Source organism: Acinonyx jubatus, chromosome D1 (genome assembly GCF_027475565.1).
Source record: "Acinonyx jubatus isolate Ajub_Pintada_27869175 chromosome D1, VMU_Ajub_asm_v1.0, whole genome shotgun sequence".
Classification (NCBI taxonomy): domain Eukaryota; kingdom Metazoa; phylum Chordata; class Mammalia; order Carnivora; family Felidae; genus Acinonyx; species Acinonyx jubatus.
In genome coordinates, this window is record NC_069390.1 from 104,979,256 (window position 1) to 104,991,775 (window position 12,520).

General features: G+C 45.5%; 1 pseudogene; it reads right to left on the reverse strand.

Moving 5' to 3' along the window:
• The window catches only part of LOC106984478 (elongation factor 1-alpha 1-like), a 49,095-nt pseudogene extending 39,558 nt beyond the window's left edge, over nt 1-9,537 (reverse strand).
• Nucleotides 9,538-12,520: the final 2,983 nt, after the last annotated feature.

A 12,520-nucleotide genomic window follows, 5' to 3' on the forward strand; every position in this document is an offset into this window, starting at 1 on the left:
AGAGACAGAGAGACAGCACAAGTGGGAGAGGGGGATGGAGAGAGGGGGACACAGAATCTGAAGCAGGATCCAGGCTCTGAGCTGTCAGCACAGAGCCCGACGCGGGGCTCGAACTCACAAACGGCTAGATCAAGACCTCCAAAGTCGGAGGCTCAACTGACTGAACCACACAGGCACCCCTAGATTAGATAGTACTGAAGCCACGGGGAAGAACTCAGAAGACGGCAAAAGGTCCGAGGACACGTACCCAGGGCACCCCAACGTGTGGTGTGCCCAGTAATGTCACCATCACAGCCCAGCATCCTCCGGACCCTCTGGGCCCCTTATCTAAAGCCCCCCACTTCCTGGCCCGGTTCACAGCAAAAGGCTCTCCTTGTTTTCCCCAGTCGGCCTGAAGCTGCCTTTATCTCACAAACTGTCTTCTTCACTTTCTTGCACGTGGCCTCACCCGCTTCCTTTAGCTTTTCGGTTTGCATTAGTCTTGCTGCCCCACCGAAACTGCTGCCTCTTGGAAAGCAGGGACTATGTCTGAGAAGTCCCTGTATCATCTTCAAACTCCGACAGAGAACTATTCAGTGCTCAGAAGTCCGTGTGGCTCGACAGGCTGAGGCTGCTTGGGAAACGCCCCGTGAGTTCACGCTGGCCCTGCTGTGCCGGCGACCCCACGTCTCCCGGCACATTCCCTCCACGGTGGTGCCACCGGGTGGGAATAAACCATTGCCTCCCGTGTCAGAGATTTAGTAAGTGCCAGATAATCTCCCAGCCAGGGAGGTGGGCAAACTGAAAAGTACAGGGAAGAGACATCACTTTCTTGGTAAACAAACGGACCCAAGGCGATACAACACAAGCAAAACCCGAACTGCGTTGGAAGGGGAAAGGCCCCCAGCTCCCCCTCGGGGGGCCTGAGCGCACGATCTGTTTGCTGAAGGAGGCAAGCCAGTATGAACATTAAAGAGAGTTGCTCCCTATTGCATTTTGTCTCTCGTTCCCCATATTTAACCCACCACACGGTCCCTTTTCACTCCACACACAAACACATCCAATTCCATCTGCTTCCTTCCATCTCCACTGGTGACCCTAGTCCACCTGAATGTCTCCCACAAGGTCTACTCCAAGAGCTTTCTGACTTCTCTCTGCTTTATTCCTGTCCACGTTCGACAAAGCAGCCAGGCATCACTTAAAAATATACACCTGACCATATCACTTGCCCGCCTAAAACCAGGCAGTGACTTATATGTGTGACTTCCTATGGCCTTGAAGATAAAATTCAAACACATTGTCCCAGGTCTGGGTCACATGGCCTTTGAATTCTAGTCAACCTAACCTCTAACCCCTCATCTACTTGCTGCCACTCCCTGGGCACACTGGCCTTCTTTCCACTTCTTGAGCTGGCTAAGCCTCTCCAACTTAAAGATTTTGCATCCCCTGTTCTCTTTTCATGGAAGGTCCTACCTCCAATCATATGACCTCTGAATGACCTCTGTCCTTGTCATTCAGATTGGGCACAGAGAGGTCTTTCATAGCCACGCAATTTAAAGTAGCCCTCTGACACTCCCTATCAGCCAGTTTTCATATTTGCAGGGCTGGACATTATCTTCCATTTTTCTTGTTTATCTGTTTACTTCTCTGGTTATTGTCTATACGTCTCTGCTCGAATGCTCTGTGAGAGCAGACATCTTGTCTCTTTGGGTCGTTGCTGTATTCTTAGAGCTTAGGACAGTATCTGGCACTTAAAAGATAACTCTAAAAATGTTTGAATACATGAATACAATGTCTCCAGGGCCCAAGCGTTCTAATTCAATCTCTAAACAACTGCCAGAAGTGAACTCTCTAAATTATCTATCTCACCAAGCCACCCCTTGCTGAAAACACGCTAGAGGTTATACGTGGCCGAGAAAATATAATCCAAACTGCTTAGCATAGGCCTCAAGACCCTCCGTGAGCCAGTCTCTGCGTGTCTCTCCTGTCTCATTTCTCACAGAGTCCCCGCCCCCCCCCCCCCATGCCTAATGGCCTGCAAGATGCCTAATGACTAGGATGTCCAAGATGCCATGCTGTTTCATGCCTCTGGGTCTTTGATCAAGTTCTTCATCATGTTTCAATCATCCTTTCTCTCCATTATTTTTCCCACTCTGATGCCCTCATTGACTTAGTTTTTAAAGATACATCTCAAATCAGGAAGCTGTTCTGATCCCCCCATCATCCCAAACTCCAACCTTTTCTTTACGACTTATACTTGCCTCCATTATAGCTGCTCTAACTCTTTACTGCCCCGGTTTGCTCTCACATCTCTCTGTCTCCACTTGAACTATAAACTCCAGGAGGGCAGGCATACTATCGTATGTCATATCATGTTATATATCATCTTATCCCCAGATGTGACTCATGGTTGCCACTCACACAAGTGTTGGTTGACTGATGCAGTGAATGTATAGATCAATTTAGTTTGTCATAAAAATGCAAGGAACTTGAGAATGCCTGACATCACGTGCATTGGGGTTGACAGGTGCTGCTTATTCGACTGTGTTTACTGTGGCTTGGGCCCCACTTCATAAGTCAGATTCATGTAGATGAATGTTTTCAAGCGCTTAAGAAAAACGGGCTCTGGGAGAACACAGTCAATTTATCACCTAAAACCAATTCTTAGATCTTCACAGGGGAAATGAATGGGCCTGACAAGAATCTGAAATACTTAAGGAAAAGTTGATTAAAGAAGGCCTCATGAATGATTAATTACAAAATTTAATATCTGTGGGAGAGAGTTTTACTGACATTTAAATAAATGCCAACAAAACAAGCTGCAATTAAGCATTTGCCGCAGCACATAAAGCATCATCAAGGTATTCGTTCTGAATCACAATTATATAAATAAAGTATGTGCAACCCTGAAATAAAAACATTCATGTTAGTTGTGATTCATTGACTGAAGCTTTGCAATTTGAATGCATTCATTTTTACCATGATAATTGCAAACCTTGCTGTTCAGAGGTGAGTTAACATGCCCCCTTTCCCTGGTTCTTCCGTCTGCTGCTTTCTCGCTTCCAGTTATCTCAGCTTTGGCTGACACCTTTTCATAAAGTCTATAGTCAACCTTAAAAAAAATTTTTTTTTAAATTTACATCCAAGTTAGTTAGCATAGAGTGCAACAATGATTTCAGGAGTAGATTCCTTAATGCCCCTTACCCATTTAGCCCATCCCCCCTGCCACAACCCCTCTAGTGACCCTCTGTTCTATTTGGGTCTTTTATGTTTTGTCCCCCTACCTGTTTTTTTTTTATTATTTTTGCTTCCCTTCCCTTATGTTCATCTGTTTTGTATCTTAAATTCCTCATATGAGTGAAATCATATGATATAGTCATCTTCTGATGAACCTACCTAATGGCCCCAGCTTACTTGAGTCTTTGGGGTATGTAATTCATCGATGCAATGAATATTTATTTTTCATCCACTATGCATTAGTATGAGGCAAGGCTTTGGTGAAAAAAGAAAAGCAAAAACTAAACCAAACCAAGAACAAAAACAAACAAACAAAAAAACCAGACTTGTTTCCTGACCCCAAATATCCTATTATCCAGCAGGAAAATAGATATGAAATAAACATTTAATTAAGTTGTGAGCAGTACTATCAAAGAGAAGCACATGATGTTCTGAGAAACAGTAACAGGGAACCCAACTGAAATTGGAGATCCAGGCAGCCTCCCTGAGGAGGAGACCAGCTGGAGCAGAAGGGAGAAGAAAGTCCAAAGGGAGAGAGAAAAATCATGACTTGGAAGGTATGTCTGATTGGGTCGACACAAAGATTATGGGTCCTGTTTGGCAGATAATCTTCCCCCCCCCGCCCCGGCCCCGCGGCAGCAGAGGAAGAAGATTGTCAGATGTCACAAAGTCACCAAACATTCATGGAGATAAACATGAAATGAAGGGAAAGCATTTGTGGAGCCACATTTTAGGGAAGATAAGAGAGAGACTAGCTTACAAAACTTTCCTCATTTTGAGGGGGTTCCTAAAAGAAGAGAGAACCAAATTACTTGAGCAGACACAGAAGGAATGTCAACTTTACTATGTAGATATTCCAACAGAAGACAAGTTGGCTCCTTGTCAAGGCACCGATTCTACCACATTCCGCCCAGCACATCAGAGACTATGTGGGAAGATGGTTTTCTCTCTGACGTAGAGCGGATGTTCCCTTAATCCTTGATGGTCCGTAAGTGCAGGGTGCATCCACGCTTTCAGTTATGGGAAAGATGAAATCATTGGCTGAAAAATGTTTTATGTGTCCAGGATCACCAACAATACGTATAAAACAGAAACTGATAGTTTTCGCAGAAATGAAACTTCCTTTGTGTGGTTAGCACATGTGATTAAAACAAGAACTGCACAGCATGCCCCCCACCCGGTTTGGGCTGTTCTAGATCTTAGGGACTTTCATTCCTTATACAGAAATAGGAAAAAGGTCTTTTTCTTTCTCCCTCTTTAAAAATTAAAAAAACATTTTTTTTTTCTAAGACGGTCATTCTCATTCTTGTCTGCACACCAGAATCACTTGGGGCACTCTGAAAACTCCAGGTGCCTTGGGACGCCTGCGGGAGCCCTTTATTCCATGGGGCTGGGTTGGGTTTACAGATCTGTAGTTTAAACATCTTTTCCAAGTGATTCTGACGTGCTGCCGTCAGGTTTGAGACTTGCTTTAGTGTCTATGGCCCTACCACCCTGAACGCGCCCGATCTCGTCTGATGTCGGAAGCTAAGCAGGGTCGGGCCCGGTTAGTACTTGTGTGGGACAATCGCATTAGTAAGTCTTTATTCACCACCTGTCTTTTTGTTTTCCTTTAAAAATAATCTCCTTTCTGAAAATCAAAGGAACAATGAAAACAATAATTCAGATGATCCTGTACCTTAAAATTATAGGAGGGGCTTGGAAACTTTCACGAGAACATTGTGCTGCCCTCATCTGCCTGCAGTGCAGGTGGTGGGAAGTAGCCGGACCGTCGGCCCCGGTAGGCAGTCTGGCTTTGGCTGAAGGACTCGGCAGGGTTTTCCAGACATTCTCACTGGTCACAACTTCTACCCGACTCCACATGTCGACAACACAGTCCTGTATCTAGTCTTCTCTCCTTTTGACGGACCACATGTTCCAGGCAGGACACGTGAAAATAGGACCCCTGGGACCATACTAGCCGCCCCCATTGGCCGTCACTTCTTCTCAGTTGGCTCCCCGTTTCCTCTGGCAGATGCCAAGATAGATACGCAAGCCTTTATCTGAAGCCCTTGGGGCCAGATGTGTTTTGGAATTCAGAATGTCTCAGACTTTGGAAAGGTATGTTCCACGCTCTATATTTCATGTGCCCTCCCTCAGTGAGGCTGCAGGAGCACCGAGTAATCAAGCATTTTCATGTTTGTGCAGGAAACACATAACCACTCCCATGAAGCAAGCTGCATAAAGATTCCAAGCAGCCTCACACATGCACAGGTCGGGTTTCGCCTCTAAAGGACATTGCTAGACACCTGATGGATAGAACCTTCTTGACTTCAGAGCTCTTCGGATTTTGAGGCCGTGGATAAAGAACGGAAGACCTGGGGCAGCAGCATTATTTCAAATGGGTGCAAAACTGTCTTTTCACTGAGTTTGCTAGTTTTTCTCATCGTTTGTGGCAGACACCTACTCACATGAGGTTACATGGATTTCCACTGTCAAGTGAATTCTGACTGTTAATATTTCCCACTTGGTCAGAAGTGGAAAGCCCAGATAATGCTACATTGTTGGGGGCGGGAGGGGTGTAAAACTAAAATAGCTTAAACAGACAGTTAGAAGCTGTTACCATTGAACCCTGATGACTCAAGTTCAGAATGTAACTCCCCGACTTCAACCTCAGGTGGGCCACATTCTGCCTGTGGTCATTCCAGTAGTTGCCTCTTCTTCGACCTCCAGGTATTATCTTTCCCCCTCACGTGGTAAGTTAGATTTTCTTAGTTGTACTGGCCAAATCTCTGTTGTATTGGCCTTCTTCATATCTGTCAGGACAGGAGGTTCCTGGTGGGGTGCTGGGGGGAGGGGACGTGAACATACTGCAGAGACTCAACTGCTACACATCGTGTATGTGGTCTCTGTTTTCACAAGGTGGCAAGGCCCAAGAGAAATGTGAGTTATGTGCACTTATTTCCTATTATATTGGCTCCTCTTTGAAAGCAAATTTTCTTCCTTGTACTCCTCAGAACCCGTGGTGTCATTGGTGGGCGGCTAAAAAAAAATCCTATTGTTTTCTTAATAGTTGAGAATAGAATTCCCTTTGGGAATAAATGGTCTTCAATAAAGAAAACACCTTGAAAGCATTTGGCTATGGAAAAAAAAACAAGTCTACAGTAGGATTCAGAAGTCTGGGCAGAACAAAGAGAGGGTAGAATCAGTTTGCATTTAAAAAATAGTTGGTGGTGGTGGTGGTGGTGGGAGGCGACAGAAAGGAGAGAGAAAGGCTGAGCATCACGGGAAATCAGCCAGAAGCCTTTATAGAACAGGGTGACCATTATTCATTCAGTTCTAACTGCTTGGAGGTCAGCAATGCAAAACCATCTCTTTCTTAATTTCTCTAAACTGTCTATAAAATCTGCTACACAAAATCTGTTGTTTATGTGTAAAAGTAAGGAAGGTGGTTCAAGAACTCAAGTGGCGAGAAAGAAAATGTTGCGAGATGCCAAGGGGAGAACAAAAAGTCAGAGGAATCAAGGGGTGGTCCTGAGAACACAAGACCCTAGGAATACACAGAAATGGCACTGGGCTTTCGATGCGAGGTGTGTTGGAGACCATAAGTAGTCTCATCTAGATTTTAAGAGATGGGATGACCCAGGATGTCATCTAGATTAAGGAGTAAATGCTCGACAAAGGTTACAGAAGACATTAAAAATGATCAACGCCAAGGGCGCCTGGGTGGCTCAGTCAGTTAAGTGTCCAACTTAGCCCAGGTCATGATCTCGTGGTTTGTGAGTTTGAGCCCTACGTTGGGCTCTGTGGTGACAGCTCAGAGCCGGGAGCCTGCTTAGGATTCTGTGTCTCCCCCTCTTTCTCTGCCCCTCCCCTGCTCGTGCTCGGTCTCTCTCTCTCTCTCAAAAATAAATAAACATTAAAAAAAAAAAGATCATCACTAGACTTAGGAGAAGTTACAGTCACGTGCATGATAGAGTCCTAGAGAGGGAATTAGAAGTTCTGGGCTTTGGGGCGCCTGGGTGGCTCAGTCGGTTAAGCGGCTGACTTCGGCTCAGGTCATGATCTCGCGGTCCGTGAGTTCTAGCCCCGCGTCGGGCTCTGTGCTGACAGCTCAGAGCCTGGAGCCTGCTTCAGATTCTGTGCCTCCCTCTCTCTCTGCCCCTCCTGTTCATGCTCTGTCTCTCTCTGTCTCAAAAATAAATAAACGTTAAAAAAAAAAAATTAAAAAAAAAAAAGTAGTTCTGGGCTTGAATTCTCTCTCTCTCTCTTTTTTCCCCCAGCTTCCAGTACCTTCCCCCTCCACCCACCCTGCTCCAAATCTAGATACAACAAACTCTAGCAGGACAGTCTTCAATACTATTTAACTTTCACACTTGGAGTTCTTTGGACTATTTCCAAATTTGTTAATGTGAGAACGCACATCCCAATAAGTGGGAAACTAACATTTGAGATGATACCAACAGATTCACTCGATATTGACGTAGCTACAATTTTATATGCAACACGTGGACTTTAGTGTCGCAGCATTGGGCATTCTTATAACAAGCTTATTGATAAACAATGATAATCTTTGCTTATCTGCCCTAACCTATGAAGGCTTGTCACCAACAGACCCTCACCCATACCTTTTCACCATGTCCTTAAAAAACAGATGATTCGGAGCACCTGACTGACTCGATCCGTTGAGCATCTGACTTTAACTCAGGTCATGATCTCCCGGTTTGTTGAGTTCCAATCCCACCTCTCTCTGTCCCCCACCCCACTCATGCAGTCTCTTGCAAAAATAAATAAACCTTAAGAAAAAAGAGGTTTAAGAAAACCCAGATGATTCTTCCTTTCAAACAATGTATTAAAAACCCACAAATTCCTACCCGAAAGAAAATGTTAATCCAGAATTATCAAATTTTGAAATTTCAGCAGATGAACAGCAGAAATAGACTGTGGGCAACTCTTACCTATGTCTTTTACTTAAGTAGTACTGTGGGGATTTATAGTGTTGACCAAAAGAAGATCGTTTACTCATTAAACTTGGCTTTAATGGGTCTCAGAATTCTGCGGCAGATTTTTGGTGAAGTTGTTTCCATTAAAAAGTACGGATTTTTAAAAGCTAATAAGTTAAAACTGCCACACACACACACACACACACACACACACACACACCCCAAATGGTCTACAAAACGTTTCCCTTACCTTCTCAAGGTTTTATGATGCACTATCATTAATCACTTCTTTATTATTAAACTTAAGCGACCAGTTCTGAGACATTCTTCCACCGCCGATTATGACTGGGGTGGCAGGTATCAGGGCTAGTATCCATTTAGCCTTCTGAACTTTCAGACCCGGTGACCTCTCCAGCTCCAGCCGCCTTCCAGTCCACTGCTTTGCCGACACCCATAGCCACCATCTGTGTCACATTACGAACAGCAAAACGACCCAGAGGACAGTCAGAGGAGCTCTCAACACACGTGGGCTGCCCAGGAACCATATCAATGACGGCAGCACCACCAGATTTCAAGAACTTGGGGCCATCTTCCAGCTTCTCCCCAGAATGACAATGAATCTTCTCTTTCAGCTCCATGAGCCTGCGAGCAACATGAGCTTCTGTGAAAATCAGGCTAGGGGCGTAGCCGGTACTGATTTGGCCTGGAAGGTTCAGGATAATCACCTGAGCTGTGAAGCCAGCTGCTTCCACCGGTGGCTCATTTTCACTGTCATCAGCTGCAGCACAACCGACGTCTCTGAGAGACGTATGCTTGACGTGAAAGCCCGCTTTGTCCCCAGGAAGATCTTCGTTCAAAGAGCGTTTAAACAGAATTTACTTTAGTTGTCATGTTGACTAGGACAGAGAGGGCCATTAGGCTGAGTTCGAGAACACGGGTCTCTACAGGGACGGTGCCAATACCATGAATTTCGCAGACGTCCTGGAGGGGCAGATGCAAAGGCTCGCCAGGTGGACAAGTTGGTGGCATGATGCAATCTACAACTCCGAGGAGGGTGGCTTCGCTGGCATTGCCGTCTTTAGGGTGACTCTCCATCGCTGAACCAAAGCGTGTTTGCGCTGGGCCCCAGCAGGCTGTTGCCATTCCAAACAGAAATCGACACAAATGCCTCTGCGTTGGGCTGGTGGCCAGTTTTCTTAATGCAGGTGCTGGCTTGCTTAATGACTTCCTCCTACCTCTCCTGGCTACAGGGTGGTGCAGTGGAATCCACTTTGTTACCAGCAACAATTCGTTGTTTCACACTGAGTCTCGTGAGCCAGAGGGCATGCTCACGGGTCGGCCCATTCTTGGAGACGCCAGCCTCAAGTTCGGCAACGCCAGCAGCAACAGTCAGGAAGTGCAGTCAGTGGGAGATGTGCCTGTAACCGTGTTTCTGATTAAAGTCTGTGTCCCGGGGCATCAGTGACGGTCACATACTACTTGCTGGTCTGGAATTTTACAGGGATATATCAATGGTGGTGCCCTGTTCACATCCGGCTTTCTTTTATCCAGATGTTGGCATACTTGAGGGTGCCCTTTCCCACCTCAGGAGGCTCCTTCTCAAGTTTTTCTGTGGATCATCTGTCACGATCCCCCTACATTTGTAGATCAGGTGATGGTGGACCCACCCCAACCCACATGTCCAGTGACAATGATATTAATAGGAACCTTTTCCTTCCCCATTTTAGCTTAGATTGAGGGGTAATTTCCATGATATCTGAGTTCTGGCGGCAAATCCATTGTGAAAAAGTGGGTTTGAATTCTGTGGCATAAAATAATCATGTAAATTTGGGAAGACACATTAACTACTCTGAGCTGTAGTTTCTCTCATCTGTCCAGAGAGAGAAGAAACTAATTATTGGTTCTGTCACCTGTAAAATGGAACAGACGGTAAATGAGATGCTCTAGGAAGGAGCACAGAATTTGGGAACAGATACCCACATAAGATGTACCTGTGTTGGGACGCCTGAGCTGCTCGGTCGGTTAAGCGTCTGACTCTTGGTTTCGGCTCAGGTCATGATCTCATGGTTTGTGGCTTTGAACTCCACACCGGGCTCTGTGCCGACAGTGTGGAGACTGCTTGGGATTCTGTCTCCCTCTCTCTCTGCCCCTCCTGTGTGCACTCTCTCTCTCTCAAAATAAACAAATAAACTTAAAAAAAAAATAAAATAGGGGCTCCTGGGTGCTCAGTCAGTTGAGCATCCGACCTCGGCTCAGGTCATGATCTCGCTGTCCATGAGTTTGAGCCCTGTGTCAGGCTCTGTGCTGACAGCTCAGAGCCTGGAGCATGTTTCAGATTCTGTGTCCCCCTCTCTCTCTGCCCCTCCCCCACTCATGCTCTGTCTTTCTCTGTCAAAAATATATAAACATTTTTTAAAAAGTTTAAATAAATAAATAAATAAATAAATAAAATATAAATTACTTAAAAAAATACACCTGTGTTTGAACCTTGCTTCTGCCAGTCACTGTCTGTATAATATTCAGTTAGCTACTTAAATTCCTAAGCCTTAGTTTCTTCATCTAAGAACAGTCCTAACAATACCTATGCCTCAGATGGCTTTGAGAGGATTAAATATTTTAGTCTAGGTAGAGATGCTTGAGAAATATTTGACCTGTCGCTCTCAGATTTAAATCATATTTCTTCACTTAATTTCCCTCTCCCTGATCTTGCAAGAAAGAAATCTCTGGTTCTGCTTTACAGGGCAGTCCAATGCCACACCAACTGACCTCTGTTTTGCAGAACAATAAATAACATGAAGTAACATTCACTCAACTTTGCATTTTATCACTTATATGGAATTTAATAGCAATAGTCAAATCCATATACTCCTCTGGTTACTGACTGTAATGTGCTACGTATTAACTAAGAAAGCTCTGTTTAGGGAATGGTATCCAGAGAGGTGATACAGTTTGCCTACAGATTGTTTCATTATACAGTTTCTATATCTGATACAGAGATAATGCTTTCTCAACATCAATTCTAAATTCCAGGGCACTTTATTTTAATAATTCTGGAGAATGCAGTAGTAGTGGAACGCTTGCTCACAATTTTTTTTTTTACCTTGGAGTAACTGGGGGCCACAGCAGTCAGCTCCTTCACTCCTCACTCCACTAAGCCAGGGGCAGGTCCACTTAGATTTATAGGAAAAGGCAATCCACAAAGAAAGAAGGTATGAAATCCTCACTTCTCCTATGAAAATGGGAAGTCCTAGTCTTTGTCTGGATCATCCTCCAACATTAAAAAAAAAAACTTTTTTAATGCTTATTTATTTTTGAGAGAGAGAGAGAGACAGAGCGAGAGCAGGGGAGGGGCAGAGAGAGAGAGAGGGAGACACAGAATCCGAAGCAGGCTCCCGGCTCTGAGCTGTCAGCACAGAGCCCGATGCGGTGCTCGAACCCATGAACTGTGAGATCATGACTTGAGCTGAAGTCAGACACTCAACCAGCTGAGCCACCCAGGTGCCCCAGGTTCCACCATCTCTCATTAAATAGCTAGCCGTCATCAGGATGCCTTGAGCAGAATTTCATCTCCTAAGTACTGTTTCCACTGTCCCACTGAGGAACATCAAGAGTGAAAGGACAGGTCTATCTGCCCCCTTTCTGTGCATATTTCTTGGGTCCCTGGGCCTTGTGGTTCAGTGTAGTTTGACGAGAACCCCAAAGCCATATCAATTCAACTTCCTGCACACGTAGTCAGCCCGTGGAATCTGTATCTCTCAGTTGACCCCCTTCGTGTGGATCTGGGAATCATTAGCTCATGTGGTTGTTAACTTGGCTTGTTAAGCCAAGTTTTCACTGTGGCTGGGAATCTTGGAGGGGTGTGAGATGACAGCCGAGGCTACAAGAAAAGCAGCACTAATATTTAAAGGAAGAGGAAAGGGGCTCATGGAGAGCGCTGAGAGACAAAGGTCAGGGAAGCTGGGGAAGAACCAGAAGGGGGTGGTGGCACCTTGGCCGAGGGGGGAAAGAAGCTCCTGTGTCTCAGGAGGGCTCAGGGTCGGGGAGGGCTGAAACACAGGCTCTGGGTGTGATGCTGACCAGCACTGACTGTCCAGGGGTCCTCAGCTGTAGGAGGATGACACGTTCACCTTGGGGTGGAGGAGGGAGAGGCGGAGATGGGCTGAATGGTCTAGGGAGGAGAGTGTGCAGAGATGGTGATGTGGGAGAATAATGAGGAGAGGAAAGAAGCTATTGAAGAAGCAGATTCACATGGTGATGACGTTTCAGACGAAGTGATACTCTGATAGGAAGTGGGCAGCCAAAAGCTTGGCTGACACAACTGAGACTCAAAAGTGGCACAGTTGGAACATCAGGTCAAATCTTGCAGAGCGAACCCTGTAACC